Below are 17,833 nucleotides of genomic sequence, written 5' to 3' on the forward strand. Positions count from 1 at the left end.
GATTAGGACAGATATACATTTCCTGGGTAGATGGAATGGTATCTGGGCTGTTCATTTGGAGAGGAGATAAAAGAAGAAACAGAAGAAAACAGCCACTAAATTTATAAAATATACTCTTGTGATACACAAATATATTCAGGGGTGGCTGTAGTGTAGAAATGGCAAATAGCCAAGTGCTTTTCTATTAGCTTTTGCGGCTTTTTCTACCACATTTGCATATGCACATATGTATCAAAATTCTGATTTTTAAAGATGTCCCTGCCAGGTGACAGTTTACCTCCATGACTTGGTGTGTGTGTATGTAGAAACACCGTTACTGTTACAAACTTAGTCTCTAAAAATACGAAGTTATCACACTGAATTTAATTATGGAACTATTTTATAGAAAGTTTAACCTTGGTGTTTAAAGGTTAGGTGGTGTTAGGGGATGGGGGTGTTTAACTTAAATTTATTTTTCTTTCCAAGCATATATTTATATTTCAACATCCAATACAGTTTGCTTGGAACCAGTGCTCCAGTTAGGAGAGACTTGCAAATGACAGCAGTGCTTTCCCTTTCTCAACCAGTAAGTTGTGCTGGGAAACAGGAAGGGACCTGGTAGATACTTCGGTTAGTAACTAACTGTTCTTTGCAGTCCTGGTTACTAGCCAGGGCTTCGTAGAGGTTACCTTGAGACACAAGAACAATATCATTTCTGTTCCTGTTTGGTAAATAAAATATGAGGGACTATGCAAAATCATTTCTTTTAACCTGAAACTAACAACCAGGTTTTTCTCAACACAGAATCCCAAAAATTGCAGGCTAGACTGCCTGCTTTCTACAGTGCACTGTCTGTAACCCACTAGAATAAACAACCTCCGGAGGCTTGAGTAGGACACAGCATTCCTGGTTTATAATGTTTTCCTGCTGGATGGCAAAAAACGTGCAAATGGCCAGTGAATCATGTCTTATTCACAACCAGTGAGTAGTCCAAATATAAGATAACAGTCTACTAGTCCTATGACTTAGTGCCTTCATATGGCTGTTGCAAGTCTATACTTGCATTCAGCCCTTGCTGAGAACTCGTGTAAGATCAGGAATAATTAAGTTACCTTAAAAAAAAACAACCCTATAAACAGGAAGGGTATTGACTATAGTTTTTTTTTTTACAAGACCCCACTTCGCTGTAATAGTAGATTGATAGTATGTCTAGTAGAGGTCTAACAAGAGGACACAGAACACTTGTTTAACATGCTAGAGTGGGACAGAAGACACTTCATAAAGTTTTTGTGTAAATGGTGGCAAATACTGTTGCCTTTACTAGATATCAGTTGCAGCATTTCTAATTTTTTTGTGTGTTCCTTGACGGCTTTTAAAATTTAATACAGTTTTTAATACATGCGAAGTATTTTGTCGTAGTCCACACACCTTGAGGTCAAGGTGGCATTATAAATTTAAAAGTAAGATTACTATGGAATGTGCTGTGTGCTTAAGTTGTGGATACTACTTTCAGCCTTAAGATTTGTAATTTATTTTGTCATCTTCTTCTGCAGAGCTGAGAAGAATAACAGAGGAATACAGAAGCTGCCTTCAAAACTCTTGACACTTCACTCAGATCTAATGGGTTTGGAATTCACATAGCAGACTATTTTCTCTGAACTCAACTATCCTTAATATGCATCTTGGCTATTCTTCAGAAAGTTCAAATCTTCCTTAATTATGAAATCAGTGATGGGCAGGTGGTTGCTATAATAAGTAGTTTCAGATGTAATCAAAGATATTCCAGATGTTGTATGAATGCTACACATTGCCATGCTTCACTAGGTTACATCTCTGAGCTTCACTGTGTAAATATTAGAAGCAGGATTTTATTCAATAAAACATATTATGCACATGTTGTCTCTTGGTTTTGTTGTTGTTTAGAGAAAACCCAAAGAAATTATATGAATGTGACTGTATTTTCAACAAAATAAACCTCAGACAGCCAGACCAGCTTGTGCATCTGCTCTGACGGAGACCTCCTTTAACCAGTGTCATTAGCTGTCATTTTAGCTGAGTGGCTTCATGGAAAATAGTCCCAAATACTGATTTTCCTTTCTGCAAAGGAAACGAAAACTCCATTTTTCTTGAGAAGGGAGGAGAGATTATTTTTGCTTTGTTGCTATTGATGAGAGGCTCCATTAGTACCTCTTGCTGCAATATTTTTACGTAATTATTTTTCTTCTAGATATGGAATGCGTCTGCTGCTAAGCAGTTGTGCAAAATGTGCCAATTTGTTGAGAAAAGGTAACAGTACCCTGACATGTTCGTGCCAGTGGTGGGAGAAGAGGCAGTGCACATACCATTTTCTGTTGGTGTGGACACAGAAATACAGAATTACCAAAAAGACTGTACTATAAAATTAGACCTGAATGTTTATTTTTCCTGTGCTAATATAAAGGGCACTGAACATCCCTAAATGCAAAAAGCAGTCCAGCCTTTCAGACTGAGAGCTTCTGACCTCAGTGGAGGTTTGCTTAATTTTTAATAATGGCCTCCTTTTCCATATGACAAGCCAAGGACACTGTGAAAATTATTCTCTCTTGTCCTGCAGTCCAGGACTGCTCAAAGGGCATCAGATCTTCTTCCAGCACAGTAGTTTCAAAGCTTATTACTGAATTCCTTTGGTACCAGCTCTGCTCATTTTTCCACCACCTAAATTAAGTGTGAATTCAACAGTTCCTAGTCTTTTTGGTTGCTTTGCTCTCTGTACAAATCAATCTCATGCTGTGTTGCTTCTTATTGTATGGGGGAAGGAGCGGAGGGGTTGGGAAGATGCATGCCAGTAGCTGGATAACCACATTTCTGTTGTTATTCAGGGGGATCTTTCAGGGAGAAAGAAGAACACTTTTATGCACAAACCTGCTCAGGGCAGTCCTCAAGGTGACAGCTTCAACACCCCAGGGAGGAAGCTCAGGAGGGTAACTTCATTCTGAATGTCAGTGGATATACCCTGCCGTGCCCCTCCATCACCCATTCTGATGATCTGGGAGGTTGTTAATTGAGCAGATCCACTGAAATCCAAGGGAAGTCTGGCCTTGGGGACAACATCCTCGATGACGGATGCTAAAGCGTATGTGCCCACATCTTGAAGTGGTGTGCTTCTCAGGGCTCCTAGGCGACTCTCATCTCGCCCAAACCTCAGGAGCAATCCTTGTAGTGTGGTTTGTTGTTTGTAACATGGGGTGGTGATGCTTGCCCTCCAGCAGAACTCAATTCAATAAGCCACGTTCAAAGGACTCGTACAAGTGGAGGATGCTAAATGATAATCTTTCCAGGTCCTACTACCATTTTGTGTAAGATTCTGCCTTCATAATTCAGGCATTCCCTACAGAATCCCATAACTGATAATGAAGCTATTCGTTAATATTTCTAATAAAAATTACTTTATTGGTCAAGTCTTCTGTCTGTAAGTTTCCTGCAAAGCTGTGTATAGAATTTGTTTATTGTTTTAAATAAGTTAGATGCACTATGTATTTTATATTTTTTGTGCTGGATAGAAACTTGTGGTTTTACGAAGAAAAATGGTTTTAAAAATTATTTCTGTCTTTGTAGAAAATCAATATATATTTTAGTAACTGTCTTTAAAAATTGATTGTATTTCAAAGCATATCAAATAGATACAATTATAGTACTGCCATAGTAAAATGTGCTTTGGTAATTAATAGCCGTAATACTATATACTTTGTATTCATGTTTTTCGTAGATAAAAGCGGTTTGTAATTCCATGCAGAGCTGAAGTTCAAGTTGCATGTATGGAAGTACAAAGTAATGTATTTCTTAATAAACGCAAAAACTATCTGCTCTTAATGTGGACTTCTACAATCTGTTTGAGGGGCAGGTTTTGCATTTTCAGTGAGTGGTGATACGTCATTTTTAAATAGTATAAAAAACGATCCTTTCTCCTTCGTTTTGGATAGTAGTGTGTTGTCCGTGGCAAGTGCAGTTCGTGTTCTAAAGTAGGTGCTGCGCCCCAAAGCCTGCCTAGATGGCAGCATGCACTCATGGAACCTCTGCTCTAGGCTGGTGGCTCTTTAAAGTGGGTGTTACGGAAAAATGGCATATAGTTCTAAATTGGGCAGGAAGGTGTATGCTGCTACGGTTTCTCATTAAATTCCTTAATAATAAAATCCAAAACAAGCCATATTTTCTGGGTTTTAACCACTGAGGTCTCTTAATTAGATTAATTAGATTTTGCAAAAAACGTGTGGAGGAATTCTCAGATTTAACTTGGGCAGTGATTGTTTCACTGTAAGTAGCTCCTTCTAAAGCACAAATTGTGTCAGTACTTCCTGCTGATAGTCCGGAAAATTACTAATCTATCTATTTATGCTCATTTAACACTAATTGCTGGAAATCCTTATGGTACATAGTTTAATGCTGGATCCTGAGATTGGAATTCAAGACAGACATGCGCAGCCTTCGTGAGGTCCCAGATTTATTAACTGCAATGAAAGACTTGTATACTCTTCTGTCATCTGGCTCGGTTAAGACTGCAGTGCCATAACAACCTTGTCCTAATAAACAGTGCACCAATTAATTAAAATTGGATTTAAATCATTAGAGGTATTCTCTCTTGTGGAAGTGCACGTGTTTGTAAGAGGATTAGCCAGTCGTACATTCTCACTGCGGTAGCCAGGAGCCTTGACACAACGACCTTCTGCTCCTATGGTCCGATAATCAATTCTGAGCTCATGAATCTTTGCAGACAGCTCTCTTGCTCCTGTAGCTAAAAAAATGGTGTTCCTGGTGCACTGGTGTATTGCAGAAGCTCTGTTCTAGCCACATAACTTCAGAGGCAGCAACTGAAAGGAATCCATTCAGCAAGCTGGCAGAGATTGTTATCACAGCAGCTCATGGGGTTCAGTGAGCATTATACGTTCATAACAAAACAAGCTGACACAGACTGCAAGCTCTGCCAGATTTCAGTAGACCCAAATTAAGGATGCAATTCTTTTGTAGCTCTTTCGCTGCTTAGCTGCACTGCAAGATACGTGTTTGTTAGATATGGGAGACGTACATCTGAGTTCAGTATAAACAAGATTTTTAGAACTTAATTTGGTTGCTTATACTTCGGCATCGAGTACCATTTGAGACACCCTGGGGTATCCTGCATGGTCTCCACATCTCCAGCTGCTGCTTCCATAGGTCCTATGTGATATCTGCCAACCCCTTGTGTATCTTGGGTGCCTTAGGGCATCTCAAATGGCACTAGATGCCTGTGTTAGAGCATCTAAATGGAGCCCTTTGTTCCTGGGGCTTGGGTAGCTGATGTCTGACTACGTTTCTGTGAGCTTGCATAAAATGCTAGCACTGGGATTGGTGCATGCCTCAATTTTCAAAATAAATTGCTCAAATCCCTAGTAAGTACATAAGGTGGGATACATGACATGTTGTGCATGTGAAAGAAAGAATTGTCTCCTGGGTGAGGGGCTGATGCTGAACTGGGCAGTTACTTACTTGAGGTGAATAATTTAGAGCAAAAACCCAGCCTTATAAATGTTCCCTGGCTGGAGTTGGTTGCTGTAACTCACAAGGTTTCTGACGAGTATCTGAAGGCAACATGTGGGCAGGACCTGATTTGGGTTCAGCAAAGCCATGAACAGCAGTGGTGAGTTAAAGGATGGGGGAGCTGCAGTCCTCTTGCTTCCTGCAGGAGCTGTGTGGGGGATTCAGCTCAGGACGAAGCCACCTAAATTCAACTGTCAAGATGTAGGTGTGTATGGGCGAGCAGAGAAGTTGAGCTAGCCATGAAGTGCCTTTAGGGCAACCTGATCCATTCTGTAGGCTCAACTGACTCTACTGCCTGCCTGGTTAATTGTCTGTGCAGCGAGATCCCTATGAGATGTTGTAAGGTGTGCTGCCTGGCCTTCAGCTGCTGGTCTAGAAGGGTTCAGATCTGCTGTCGCTCCTCAGTCATACCTGCTCGCCCAGGTGTATCTTTCATGCCCTAAGTGGTGTCAGGCATTGTTGCTAGATGCTTGTGTGGGCAACTGGATCTAATTCTCCAGTGGCTGTGGCTGGCCTGGGTTCGCAGCCGGGATGTGGACGTTAGATGCTTAATTTCAGATGAAATTGCCCATTCTGTGCTTCTGACAGAAGGGAAAGAGGGCGGAGAAGCAACACGTGATGTGTTAGGTGGATGCTGCCGTGCACTAACTGGTGCAAGAAGCTGGGAGAAGACGGCCTGTCCCTCAGTCCAGCTGCTACAAGCAACCGTAGCCTAACCTGTATGTAACATCACATTAGCTGTCCCCAGCCCTCTGACAGAAAGAAATTAGCCTCCTGATTAACAATACTGATTAATTTGATCATTAGCCTATTTCATATTACAAGTGCAATGCAATCAACCCCAGCTTTGGGTTTATGTTGCTTGCTTTGAAATTGTTTTATGGTCTTTGGTTTACATCTTTAAACCCTATTTGCGTCTGTCTTGGAGGAAAAAAAATAAGCCAAACCAATTGTACTACATTAAGAGTAGAAACTAGTGTCTGTTCTTGCTCCTGTAGGTCTCTGGATAACTGTTCTACAACTGACAGTAATGTGCAGCCAGTGTTTGAGAAGGACTCCCCATTGATTCCTGCGTCCAATTAATTAATTTTATATGATAATTAAATCATTCCTGTTTACTTGCACTCCGTTTGCTTGCAGCTGAGTACTTGCTGAAAACAGAAATTGTCTGGATTTATGATGCCTGTGGTTGCACTCCTCATGCAGCCTCTGCGAGCTCACCGTGCCCAAGCGGCTGCCAGTTCCAGTGCTGCGTGGTCTCGGCAGTTTGGAGGTAAGTGACCCGGGCTGCGGGCAGGTGGCTGCTTTCCAGTCTGCCCACTTTCCAGTCTGCCCACGGCAGCCCTTGCTGGCACCCCTCTTAGCCCGGGCGGTGAAGCCGTGCAGATGGGCGCAGTTGTTCCCCCTCCAGGCAAAGCCTCTCTGGTCAGCTCCACTGCGACTCTGAGCTACTCACACCTGACCTGAACTTGTCCAGCCTTTCCCAGGGGAGCTCTGAAGGACAAGGGGGATGGTGGAGGTGCAGGGCTGCTCCGGCAGCTGGTGGGGGGCTGCTAGGGAGATCAGCCCCCGCTGCTGCCTGCACCCATGCACCTGCGGCTCATACGGATGCTGTGTGCTTGGCTTCCCAGGGCTCTGGCATAAGCCGCACGGGTAGCAAAGCTGATGCACCCCTTCCCCTCTGCTGCCCTGCCAGTTCAGGCTGTGCCAAGGACCTCGAGGCAGCCATTGGCAAGGGCCCGACTGGTGGGGGACACTGTGGCGGTGTGTGGAGCAGCACCAGGATCCCCAGTAGCTTTGGTTTGGCCTGGGGTGAGGGCAGGAGTGCTTGCACGGGCCCCGCCGCTCCCTGAGCTGTGGCAGCAGGACTGGCGGGTGACATGGGGACGGCGACCTTTTCAAGGGCTTGCAGAGGGAACCTGTGTGAGGACAGGTGATGGCAGCGTGGGCAGCAGGCGGCACACAGACCCAGCCGTGCCTCCCTCCGGCAGCTGAGTCAGAGCAGTTTGGTACCCAACAGGCAGGAACTAAGCCGTGACTGGAGACCAAGGGAGGAGCTGTCTCACCCCTGTGAGCTGGGGGACGGGGTCTGGTTGGCCTGGAGCAGCACATCCAGGTGGTAGGTCTGAGTGGCGGCTGCACAGAGGAGACATTAGAGAGAGATTGTTGTTCACTGACAACCTGGGATCAGGCAGGCAGTGCATGACTCCAAGCCTGCATGCATTTACAGTGCAGCACCTTGACTTTCCATGTGCTTGGATAGCTCAGCTTTCTGACACTCTTCATTTGCTAAACCAGGGTTTTGCAGGAGGCCACCAACCTACGTATGTTTTAAAATGTTGGGCTGGTTTGTGCGAAGATGGGGGGAAGGTGCCTCCGGCAGGACCCATGGCTGCAACATAGTGCTGTAGGCTTTCCTCTGCCACCTGGCCTGGTGCAGGGCAGTGCCTCAAGCCAAAGCAGAAGACGCTTGAGAGGTATGTGTCATGTACCAGAGTGTTTTCGAGTAATTATTTATCCCATAAGAAACAGGAAGATCGTGTCTGGTATGACGATAAAGCTCTAATGCCTACTGGCTAGACCTCATGGACTTTCAATGATGCCTCTCGAGAGAGCAGTGAGGCAGTGGAGGAACAAAGCACAGCCTTGTTCAAGTGCAGCTCCAGTGGCTTCATGGCATCTCATGCTGTAACCCAGTGGTCCTGTGTTTTATTCACAAAACAGAATAATTTAACTTGGGAAGGGAAGCGTGAGCAGGTTGCCATAAGATGTTAATGCATGGAGAACAAAAAGGACTAGAGACAAGGTTAAAGTAACCATAATTGTTACTCCTTCACAATGATTTTTTTCTTGTCACCGTCCCATCCATCTCTTCAGTAAAATTTTCCCCTCCCTTCTTGCCAACAACCTAGCTACTTTGTCAACTACAACACTTGCAAACTTTTAAAGTGACTTTTGTCTGATTTGGTTGTAATAAAACCCAAGTTTAGGTTATTGAGCTGTTCCTCATTTGGTGTTTGTTACACTTGAGTTAGATGTGGCTGAGGCAAAGGCGCATGAGTGTTGAACTGCCTTGCAGAGCAGAGATGGTCTGAAACCCTTGTCTTCTCCCTCGGTCCTTTCCTTCCTGGCTTTGCCCCATGCCACGACCAACCCATGGCTTCCCCAGGTGTGGGAAGACATCGCTGCCCCCAGGCAGAGGCTGGGGCTGAGCCAAGGCGGCAGTGGAGCGGGTGCCACAGCAGCGGCTGCTGCTGGGTGATGAGAGTAGGACGGTAAAGAGGTGCGAGGTGGGCACTAGCATTTCACAGCGGGGTCATAACTCTGCCTACCCTCAACCAGTGATCCCAGCTTCCCCAGGCTTCCTCTCTGCTGCCAGTCCCAGCCCCGGCCCCTTGGGAGAGGGAGCCAGCCTGACCATCACAGGCTGTGCATCTCTTACCTACCTGCAGTGCCGTGCCTGCTGCCACCCCTCATCCCTCAGTCTTGTTCCTCCTCCCCCAGGTGGAGGCAGTTTTGGTGTCTTACAGCTATTCACTGCTCAGGACCATCAAGAGGCTGAAATACCCACTCAGGCTGTGACAGGGGTGTTGTCATATGCACCGCATGAGCCTTTGGGAGATGGCACTTTATCTAATCAGCTTTCAGCAGAGAACCTATGATTCATCTTGTGTTACAAGCAGTTGCATTGCTGAGAGTTTTGCTGTTGGCTTAGCTAACCAAGCCCTTCACTACCATAGTGCTGTGTGTTAAGGGAAGCCTGGTGCAAATTTGGCTGGGTTTCTGCTGTTGTCACTCAGCTCACTCTCCTCAGGTTGATGCTACCTCTGCTCTTGCAAAGCTGTTTTGTGGCAACGCAGCAACTGCCTGTGTTCAGCCTGCTGTTCTCGGGAGAAGGTTGTTTACGTTATTGATATGGTTAAAATGATCTCAGTGGAGCATAGCTGCAAAAGCAAGCTGATATGTGTGTGTGTCTGTATCTATACACACTCACTGAAATGAGTGAGGCTGCTCTTGAATGAATCTGGCTCCCTGAGACTGAAGTTTAAAGTATCTTTCCCAATTGGTTTGATTAATTTTATTTTTAAGGAGAAGCAATCCTTGGGTTTCAGTAGGTTCCTCCCGCTGTGTTGGTAACATCGTTCATATCCGTAGATGAAACCTTAAGATCCTTCATCTAAGTACGAAGTACAGGGCTGTTTTCTAAGTGGGTTCTTTGGATTTATTTGCTTATTTTTCAACCAGGGGGAATAGTTTTAATTCAAGTGGGCTTTGTTCTTCTACTACTTATTTATGAATCCCTTTAATCCTCTCATTGACTCTGATGCTATGCTGAGAAATCTGCCAGCCAAGCCTTGCTGCAGCCCCTTGCAACGAGGTGAGTTATGGCTGCAGACACTCCCCGTTCACTGCCAGGGAACTCAGAGACCTGACACCGCATCTGAGAAATAAAGCCATGACTCTGTTGTCCTGTGCCCTGTGCACCTGGAAAACACCAGTGCTTGCTGCCCCGTCACCAGGCCCTGGCCGTGCCAGCTGAGATGACAACAGGACCAGCCACCCCTCAGCACATCCCTCTGGCTCTGGGAAGGTGCTGAGGGCTGCACGCTGGCAGGAGCACCGGATCAGGAATGTTCCCACGCATGTTTGCATGCAGATAAGTGGTTCAGGTCCGGGCCACCACCACCAGCTAAATGTTGTGCTTACTGAGGCTGAACAAAATTTCAGCTGCTCTGCTGACATGCCGTGCACCCTTCCCGGCCCAGGGCTGTAGGCTCACATGCCGAGCCTGCCGGGCAGGAAGATTTCAGGCTCTCCTTTGCGCACAAACTCTCTTTTATTTCCAGGGCTGTTGAACTGCGTGGGTGGCAACCCTTTCAGCTTCACCAGCCAGTGGCTTTCTCTGCCCACAGTGGAAATGATTAGGTGTCCCTCTGCCCTGAGACGGAGGCTCCTCGCTTTGTCACCTGCCAGCCCCACTAGGACAGGAGCGGGCCAAGCCCAGCTGTGCGGTGCACGGCTGCTGAGGCAGCGTCCCGAACCGGTGCTCAGCCCCGCAGGCTGCTCATGGGGCGGAGCTGTAGGGTGAGCTCAGCTGGCCAGTCCAGGGCTATTTATACACTCCTGATTGTTTTGATCAAAAAATATTGGCCATGGGGATCGGTGGGGTGGGCCCCATCCAATTCATACAGAAGTACATGAATTTCAAGAGCAATAGCTGCTGGCTGCATGTGCGTGTGTTATATATACACTTTGGTGGAGAACATACTCAAGACACATGAGTATCTTGGAGAAAAAAAAAAAAAACACAAATAAACACTGCTCGTACATTTTTAAGAGGCTGTATATAGTACGGCACCCTAGCTGCATCCCATTATCTGAAATGAGATGTTCAGAAACATCTCGGTCAAGAAACAAGAAAGTGACAAAATGTGGTGAAGATTATAAATCATAAACTACAAAGCAAGCCCACATCTTGCAACAAAAGCTGCTTTATTCAGGCAAGGAAGTGCACTTAGGCCTAACTTTAAATAGCATGCATCAGAAAAACTCTCTCAAATTCTATATAATTTGACATAATTAAATGTAGGTATTTCATCCTACTACAATTTACTGCCTTGCCCCTTGTGCCTACAATGTTGATATTCATCATAGATTTGAGCAGTTTATTTCAGTGAAAGCTAACCCACACTTGCAGAGCCCAGATTATAATTATCCTGCTCCCAAGTGCCAGTCACGGTTCCGCTGCCGGTCGGGGCCAGCCCCAGGCAGAGAGGCGCTCCAGGCGCAGGGGATGCAGGTGCGTGCGGGCAGATCCCACAGCCCTGCCGCCTGCCTGGTGGCCCTGCCTTCCTTCTGGACTCCTGTTTCCAAGACTGCTCTGTTTTTCTCCTCGTTCTGCTCCTCTTGTGCCCAGCATAATGCAGCTCGCTCTTTTGACTGCTGAGGTCTGGGGATGTCACATTTCTATGAGAAGAACATTGTTTCAGGCGGTATAAGCAGGGGGGGACAGTCCTGGAAACATTTTTTTTTTGTCCTGGCTGTTATCTTCAAACCAGGGAGAGCCTGGTGGTGGCAACCATGAGATGGACAGACAGACGATGGGGCTGCGTGTCTGGCTTCCCTGCACCGGAGAACCGTCAGTGTGGTGCAGGACCTCGCGGGGCTGGGATGTGAAACATGGAAATAAACCTGCCATGGGCGCACCACAGGGGCACGGGGAGTCCACTTCTGGCACGCACCCAGGGAGAGCTGCTGGCCCATGGAAGAGTGCAAACCTCCCCGAAGGCAGCGGTGGGATGCCTCGGGCTGCGGAGGGCTGTGACCGAGGAACTATCAGCTTGCCCAGAGCACTGCTGGCACATGGGGAGTGTGTTTCGGGAGGGGGACACGGACGGGCTGGTGCCTGCAGCAGCTCTTGTTTGTGCACTGCCAAGAGCAGGCAGCAGCCCTGCCCTGCCACAGGGCTGGGAACAAAAGGCTGTTATCCAGCCCCGACCACACCACGGTCCTTGCCGTTACGGTCCTTGCCGTTACTTGCCGTTACTGGTGTGATGCCACTGGAAGTGCTGTGGGCCATGCAATGAGCGGGATGAGATCCTCACCTACCCCTACAGCCAGCGGTCCATCGCAGGGGGAGGCACAGGTACACCAGGGAACAGCTGCCAGCATGGCCAGCTTAAAAACTGCCTCATCACTTGCATTTCTAGTCCAAGCTTACCATGGTATTGTGAGTAAACATTGTTCACTGGTATATGTCTGCATCATATATATATATTCACCATTAGACTGACTGTTTTTTTTGCTGGGATGGAGTCCGCACGTATTACCAAGGTTCAGCTTAATTCCTTTGTTTCCCCTTTCCTTGCTTATTATGTCATTGCTGTAAGGGAAAAAATGACCAAGAGGCTTCTCCAGCGATTTTTGTGGAGAACATCTAAAAATCTGGCCAGCAATGAACTCAGTTTGGAACTAGATGATCTTTAAGGTCCCTTCCAACCCAAACCGTTCTATGATTCTAAATTAAGTCTTTGAGGTAGACTTGACACCCAGATCTGTGTTGAAAAGAATGAAGTTGGTTTAAGTTCTGCTATATCAGCCTGAACCCCCACAACCATTTTTTCACCATCTTTTTTTTTTTTTCCTTTTGTAAAAGATTTTTTTTTCTCTTCCTTTTACTTGTATGAAAAAAATACACCTGAGAGAAAAGTGCCAAGTTTGTGCCAGTGTGCCAAATGCTAAAGGTTCACCCAGGTAAATGCATTGGAAGACAGGGGTTATGCTTTGGCTGGTTTGCTGGGATCTGGTTTTAGCTCCAGAAACTTAAGGCAGGACTTGTAGCACTGGTAGCTAAAAATACTGTCATGCAGATGTAAAATTTCCAAACTGACACAATTTATTTAACAGAAAAACCTGTTTAAATGAAGCCCTTGATTTATCTTTTTCTCCCCACTGCCTCTCAGGCTTGGCTGCCCTCAGCCTGCAGCTTAGGTACAGCTAGAGATGATGAAAAACATGCAAGAGAGTGTGATGGGGGCGAGCTTGTGTGTTTAGCCATTCCCTAAGCAACACTGGCCAGGCTTTCAGGGAGGGATTACCATATCCATACATTTCTATTTTTACATCCCGCAGCAAACATGTTATTACCACTGAACTGAGCGGGGCCTGCTGAGAAACGAAACTTCAGGCATCGCCTCTTGCACACCAGAGGAAAGCAGTGCCATGAGCCCAGCCAAGGGGGTTTGCAGCAGCATGTTGGCTCTGGAAGCAGTGGTTGGGTATGGGACGGGATCCGATGGGGATGCTCAACCCAGGGGAGCTTGATCCTCACTTGGCCCCAAGGGAGCCTCAGCCTCCCCCTGCTCCAGCTGTGGCTGCAAAATCAGAGCCGGTTCCTCATTTTCCATGTCCTCGAGGGAAAGCCATGGGCTGGCACCTGGACCCAAACCGACTGGCACCTTCAGGGCTTCGCAGAGAGAAACAACCTTTACCAAGTGCCCTTTGCAAGTTTTCTGGTTTGCAACTAGTATATAGGTCAGTAGTTACACTGCACAATTCAGCTACCAGGATTTAAGTTTCAAGAGCACCACTGAGCTTCCAAAATAATAATCATAATTAAAAATCCAAAAATTTTCCCTATTACATGGACATGCCAAAAGATACAGGAAATCCGTGGAAAGATGAATGGATTTTTCATTTTGGCAGATCCTGTAAGATTAATACATTTGCTGAAAAGCCCTTTTGCAAGCAATATTTATGCCAACTATTCCCTTCTGAAGCTCACAAAATATCTGAAAGTATTAAAAAAATCCAAGTTCAGTACCTGTATAGCTTCCAGTTATAATAAAGTCAGTCATGTGGCAGATATGATTGGACTGATCTTTGGTAGCATTTGGGGGTTGTTTACATATTTGAAGTTTTCTAATCCAGATCCCTGTGCCAGAAACATGTAGCAACCTTTTCATGTTGAATTTTTTTTTTGGTTATTTTTCACTGTGTTCTCCCACAATCCCACTTTGCATTTTGATACAAACGGAGACAGGCAATAAATGAAAGGTAAAACTGGTGCTCCAGGCATGATCCTCACCGCGCATGTTTGCTGAGGTAAGCTGTCCTGTACAAAACATGCCAGCTTTTGCTCGAGACCTCCTTTGGGCATAGTTATATTTGTGGAAATGTGTTGCAGGTTAACATGAAAACAACAGTCAGTCCCAGATGGGCATCGTCTGCAGTGGAGAGCACTGTGGCTTGCCCGGCCCAGAGGCCCATATACTAACTGCAAGAGTAACAGCTGGGAATGTCTTAGCTACATGATGAATTCCAGTGAGATCTCTAACCGGCAAGACGAGCTTGGCTTTATAGGAAGGACAGTGGCTGCTGATGGGGGCAGATAAGAAGGCTTCAGAGGTGGGAGGTTGTGTATGGAGCAAACACAGATGCTAGAGGGACTCCAGGGAATGCACTGGAAAGCCAGGGCCAACAACGAGCTCTACTGCCCTGGCAGTGGTCTTCTCACAGTTGTGGTGGTTTGGAAAGAGCCCAGGGAAGGTTACAGCACCTGGGACATGTTGGAAGAAACAAAAAACCAAAACTGCAACTACACCAATGGTGAACGTGGTGTAAAACCCCATCTCCAAACCAGCAGGCTAGTTTAAGGTAATGACAGAAACTGGGCAGAGGTGATGATAATTGCCTCTTCTTTTTTGGGTGAGCTAAGGGATGCCTCAGACAGCAGTGCTGGGGTGGTGCCAACTGATGGCAGAGCCCTGGATGTGGGGGTGAGAAGATGCCTTGCAGCACCTGCCCTGGCCTGCAGGCAAAGGTGCCAAGCAGTGTCTGACATGGCAAGGAGGCCTGGATAAATCTTGTTTGCCTTTGGCTGGAGGAGAACAGCAGGCACAGCTCAACAAGAGGCAGTAAAGGTCAGTAGCACTAAGGTATTTTATTTCCTTGGTGAACCCGTACTGGTACGACAACAATGGAAAGGCGAGAGGAAAGGTTGAAGAGAGAAGCTGGTGAAAATCCTTCAACAGGTAAAACACTGAAGCAGTGAAGTACCATCGCTGCACTTTGTGGTGGAAATAAATATGGATGGTAAGAGTTAAAACCGTTCATTTTGTCTCATGATGTTGACAGAGGATAAGAGTTGAGGGAACATGATTAGGTTACGGGTCTGGAAACGTCTGGGAGAGCTGGACCACAGCCAGTCAGCTATGGTAGGAAATCTGGTTAGGTCAGGCACATAGTGAAGTGGAAACCTGGCAGGGTCCTGCAGCCACACGGGCCCAGAAAATGTTTGGGAAGAAAGGCAATGGATGACCAAAAGCATTGTGTCAACAAAACATTAACAAAGACCTTAAGATTAGTAAAGCTGAAGATCAGCTGGGATGAAGTAGATGAAAAGGCCAATGGCTGCGGTTTTGGAAGCACCATCTGCTGGATTTATGAGTCATGGAGACCAAAACCAGATTGAACAAGAACTGGGCAGTCACAGTCATGGCCTGCTGTGTCTAGGGATGAACCACTAATTTATTTTGCATGTACTGTACTGCTGATTCCCTCCATATTTGAGTTAAAAAATAGGGCTTTTTACACCCAGAAAAATGAGTAACGCTTGTGAACTTAATTCATGCCACTTGTATTGCTGCTTCTGTGAATCTGGTGGCCGTGGGAATCGCGGGCTGTTCCCTTGCTTTCGTTTCATCTATTTACTATGCTTATGGTGAGATGCTGGAAGTGGTGATGAGCATTGCAAAACCAGGTTGCTGGATCCCACGGCACTGCAGCTCCAGCTGCTTTCCTTTCCCCTGAGGCCACCGCCTCGTGCATGCTGTGGTGCAGAGCTTTCTGTCCCAGGGCAATAGCTGGAAAGGCAACAGCTGTCACGCAGTCAAGGCCAGATGTGTGTGCATGGCTGCATCTGTATCTGTAACAGAATGGGATGCAGCAAGTTGTGAACTGTGTTTTTTATGATGTGCTGGGCTTCCTTGGAGCCTGGATGAGGACAAGCCTTTTCTGTCACATTCCTGAGAGTTTGGAGAAAGATTTCTGAGGGCCTTTTATGGAGTGTTACTGAAGGCCAACATGACACAGCAATTTAAGTATGTGACACTGACTGTTTCTTAGGCATTAATAGCCTCATGGTGCCTAGGGAATGGGGGTGCCAGCAAGACTGATGGATCTGGTGTTTACCTTCGTTCCTGATGCTCATTGACTGAAGCAGGGAGGTCTGTGATGTGCTAGTGTTTTCCTCCTGTTTGTGTAAATAGTGGCGTATCACATTTTGTGATTGTCATTTCTAGTAACAGCACAACCGTAGTAAACCTGCAGTACACATAGGAAAACCAGTGGAAGAAGAAACAGTAATGATGATCTACCTAGGCTGTTTCTACAACTTTAGCTGACAAATTCAGGATTTCCTCTAACAGAACAAAAGTCTTGACAAAACATCTTTTACCTGTAGGAAGTGGTCAGGTCTGTTTTTATCCTGGGTGAGCTTTGAAGCAGTCAGTCACGGGGTGGCTCTGGCTCCTGTAGTCCCAGAAATATAAGGCACATGGTTCCTTCACAGGTCATTTCAAATAGTTAAGCTGAACAGAAGTTTTGCTTTTCACTAGAAAAGGTAGTTTCTTTTTCAACTGCACTTCCAAAACAATGTAGGAATGTGGTCGAGAAATGCTATGATGTAAATCTTGGAATGACTTCAAAATAAGTTCTAAATGTGTTTTCTGCATAATCATCTCTGCTTAGACCTAGACCTTTGTTTTCCAAAATGCTGATGGCAGTTTGGAGACCATAGTACATCTCTTCACAAAGTGTAGCAAGCTCCCAGCCCACAGCTTCCCAGAGACTGCCCAGTCACTGCCTTGCCCAAGTCCCATCAAAGAGGCCTGTAGCTCACCAAAGAGCTCCATCTTGGTTACATTTTTGTAATTATGCAAGAGGCACAGGATACATCTCTCTCCAGGCACACTTATTTTTCTCCATATCAAAGACACTTGTTCCTTTGTTCAGGTCTAAGACACTTCTCTATGTTAAAAGTTTCTCACACTAAGAACCAAGCCGAACAATTAAAGCACGCTTGCTTGATACCTCTATCAAACTGTACTTCAATATGTTGATTACTTTTTACTTTGTGCTCTCTCTTCTGTGTTCACTTTTGTGTTTTTTTTTCTTTTTTTCTTTTAGCTTCAGAAGCACAGGAAGGCTGGTACATGGCTTCTCAGCAGCATTGTCATCCCTGTTGTAATACAACCCTTTTTTTTTTTTTTTCCTTATAATTTTCATAAAGTGCTTGGGTACATATTCCAGAAGGTTATGACAGGTATTTAAAACTGGATTATAGGCTCCCATAGAGAATTATATTAATGAAAAAAGCAACTAAGTGCCCAGCCAGGTGGATGCAGCAGGTGACAGGGAGCTCCAGGGAGCTGTTTCTTATCGCACTTGGGCATATGCCTTGGAGCAGGGGTCCTCAAACTACGGCCCGCGGGCCGGGTACGGCCCCCCAGGGTCTTCAATCCGGCCCCCGGTATTTACAGACCCCCCAGCCGGGGGTTGTGGGGGAAACCAAGCAGCCGCAGATGGCCTGCTGCCACTTCATCCGCGCCGGCCCCCTGGTTAAAAAGTTTGAGGACCCCTGCCTTGGAGTTAATTGCCTCTACACCCTGGAAATTGCTCTGAGTGTCAGACCATAGGCACTTCAAAAGCACACTGCTGTCCTTTGCTATTTACTAATTAGTCGGAAGGCTCTAATAACACTGGTTAAGGGAAAGAGAAAATCAACAAGCGGGGCTGGCTGTCT

At 46.0% G+C, this 17,833-nt stretch overlaps 1 protein-coding gene across 2 annotated transcripts in view; it reads left to right on the forward strand.

Annotated features, from left to right (window-relative positions):
• The window catches only part of BCKDHB (branched chain keto acid dehydrogenase E1 subunit beta), a 131,841-nt gene extending 129,968 nt beyond the window's left edge, over positions 1-1,873 (forward strand). For both annotated transcript variants that reach the window (XM_055810236.1, XM_055810237.1), the window contains exon 11: positions 1,533-1,873. The gene's annotated coding sequence lies outside the window, so the exon portion shown is untranslated. The remainder of the gene's footprint in view (positions 1-1,532) is intronic.
• The last annotated feature ends 15,960 nt before the right edge of the window (positions 1,874-17,833 follow it).

The sequence above is a fragment of the Falco peregrinus genome, chromosome 7 (genome assembly GCF_023634155.1).
Source record: "Falco peregrinus isolate bFalPer1 chromosome 7, bFalPer1.pri, whole genome shotgun sequence".
Taxonomy (NCBI): Eukaryota; Metazoa; Chordata; class Aves; order Falconiformes; family Falconidae; genus Falco; species Falco peregrinus.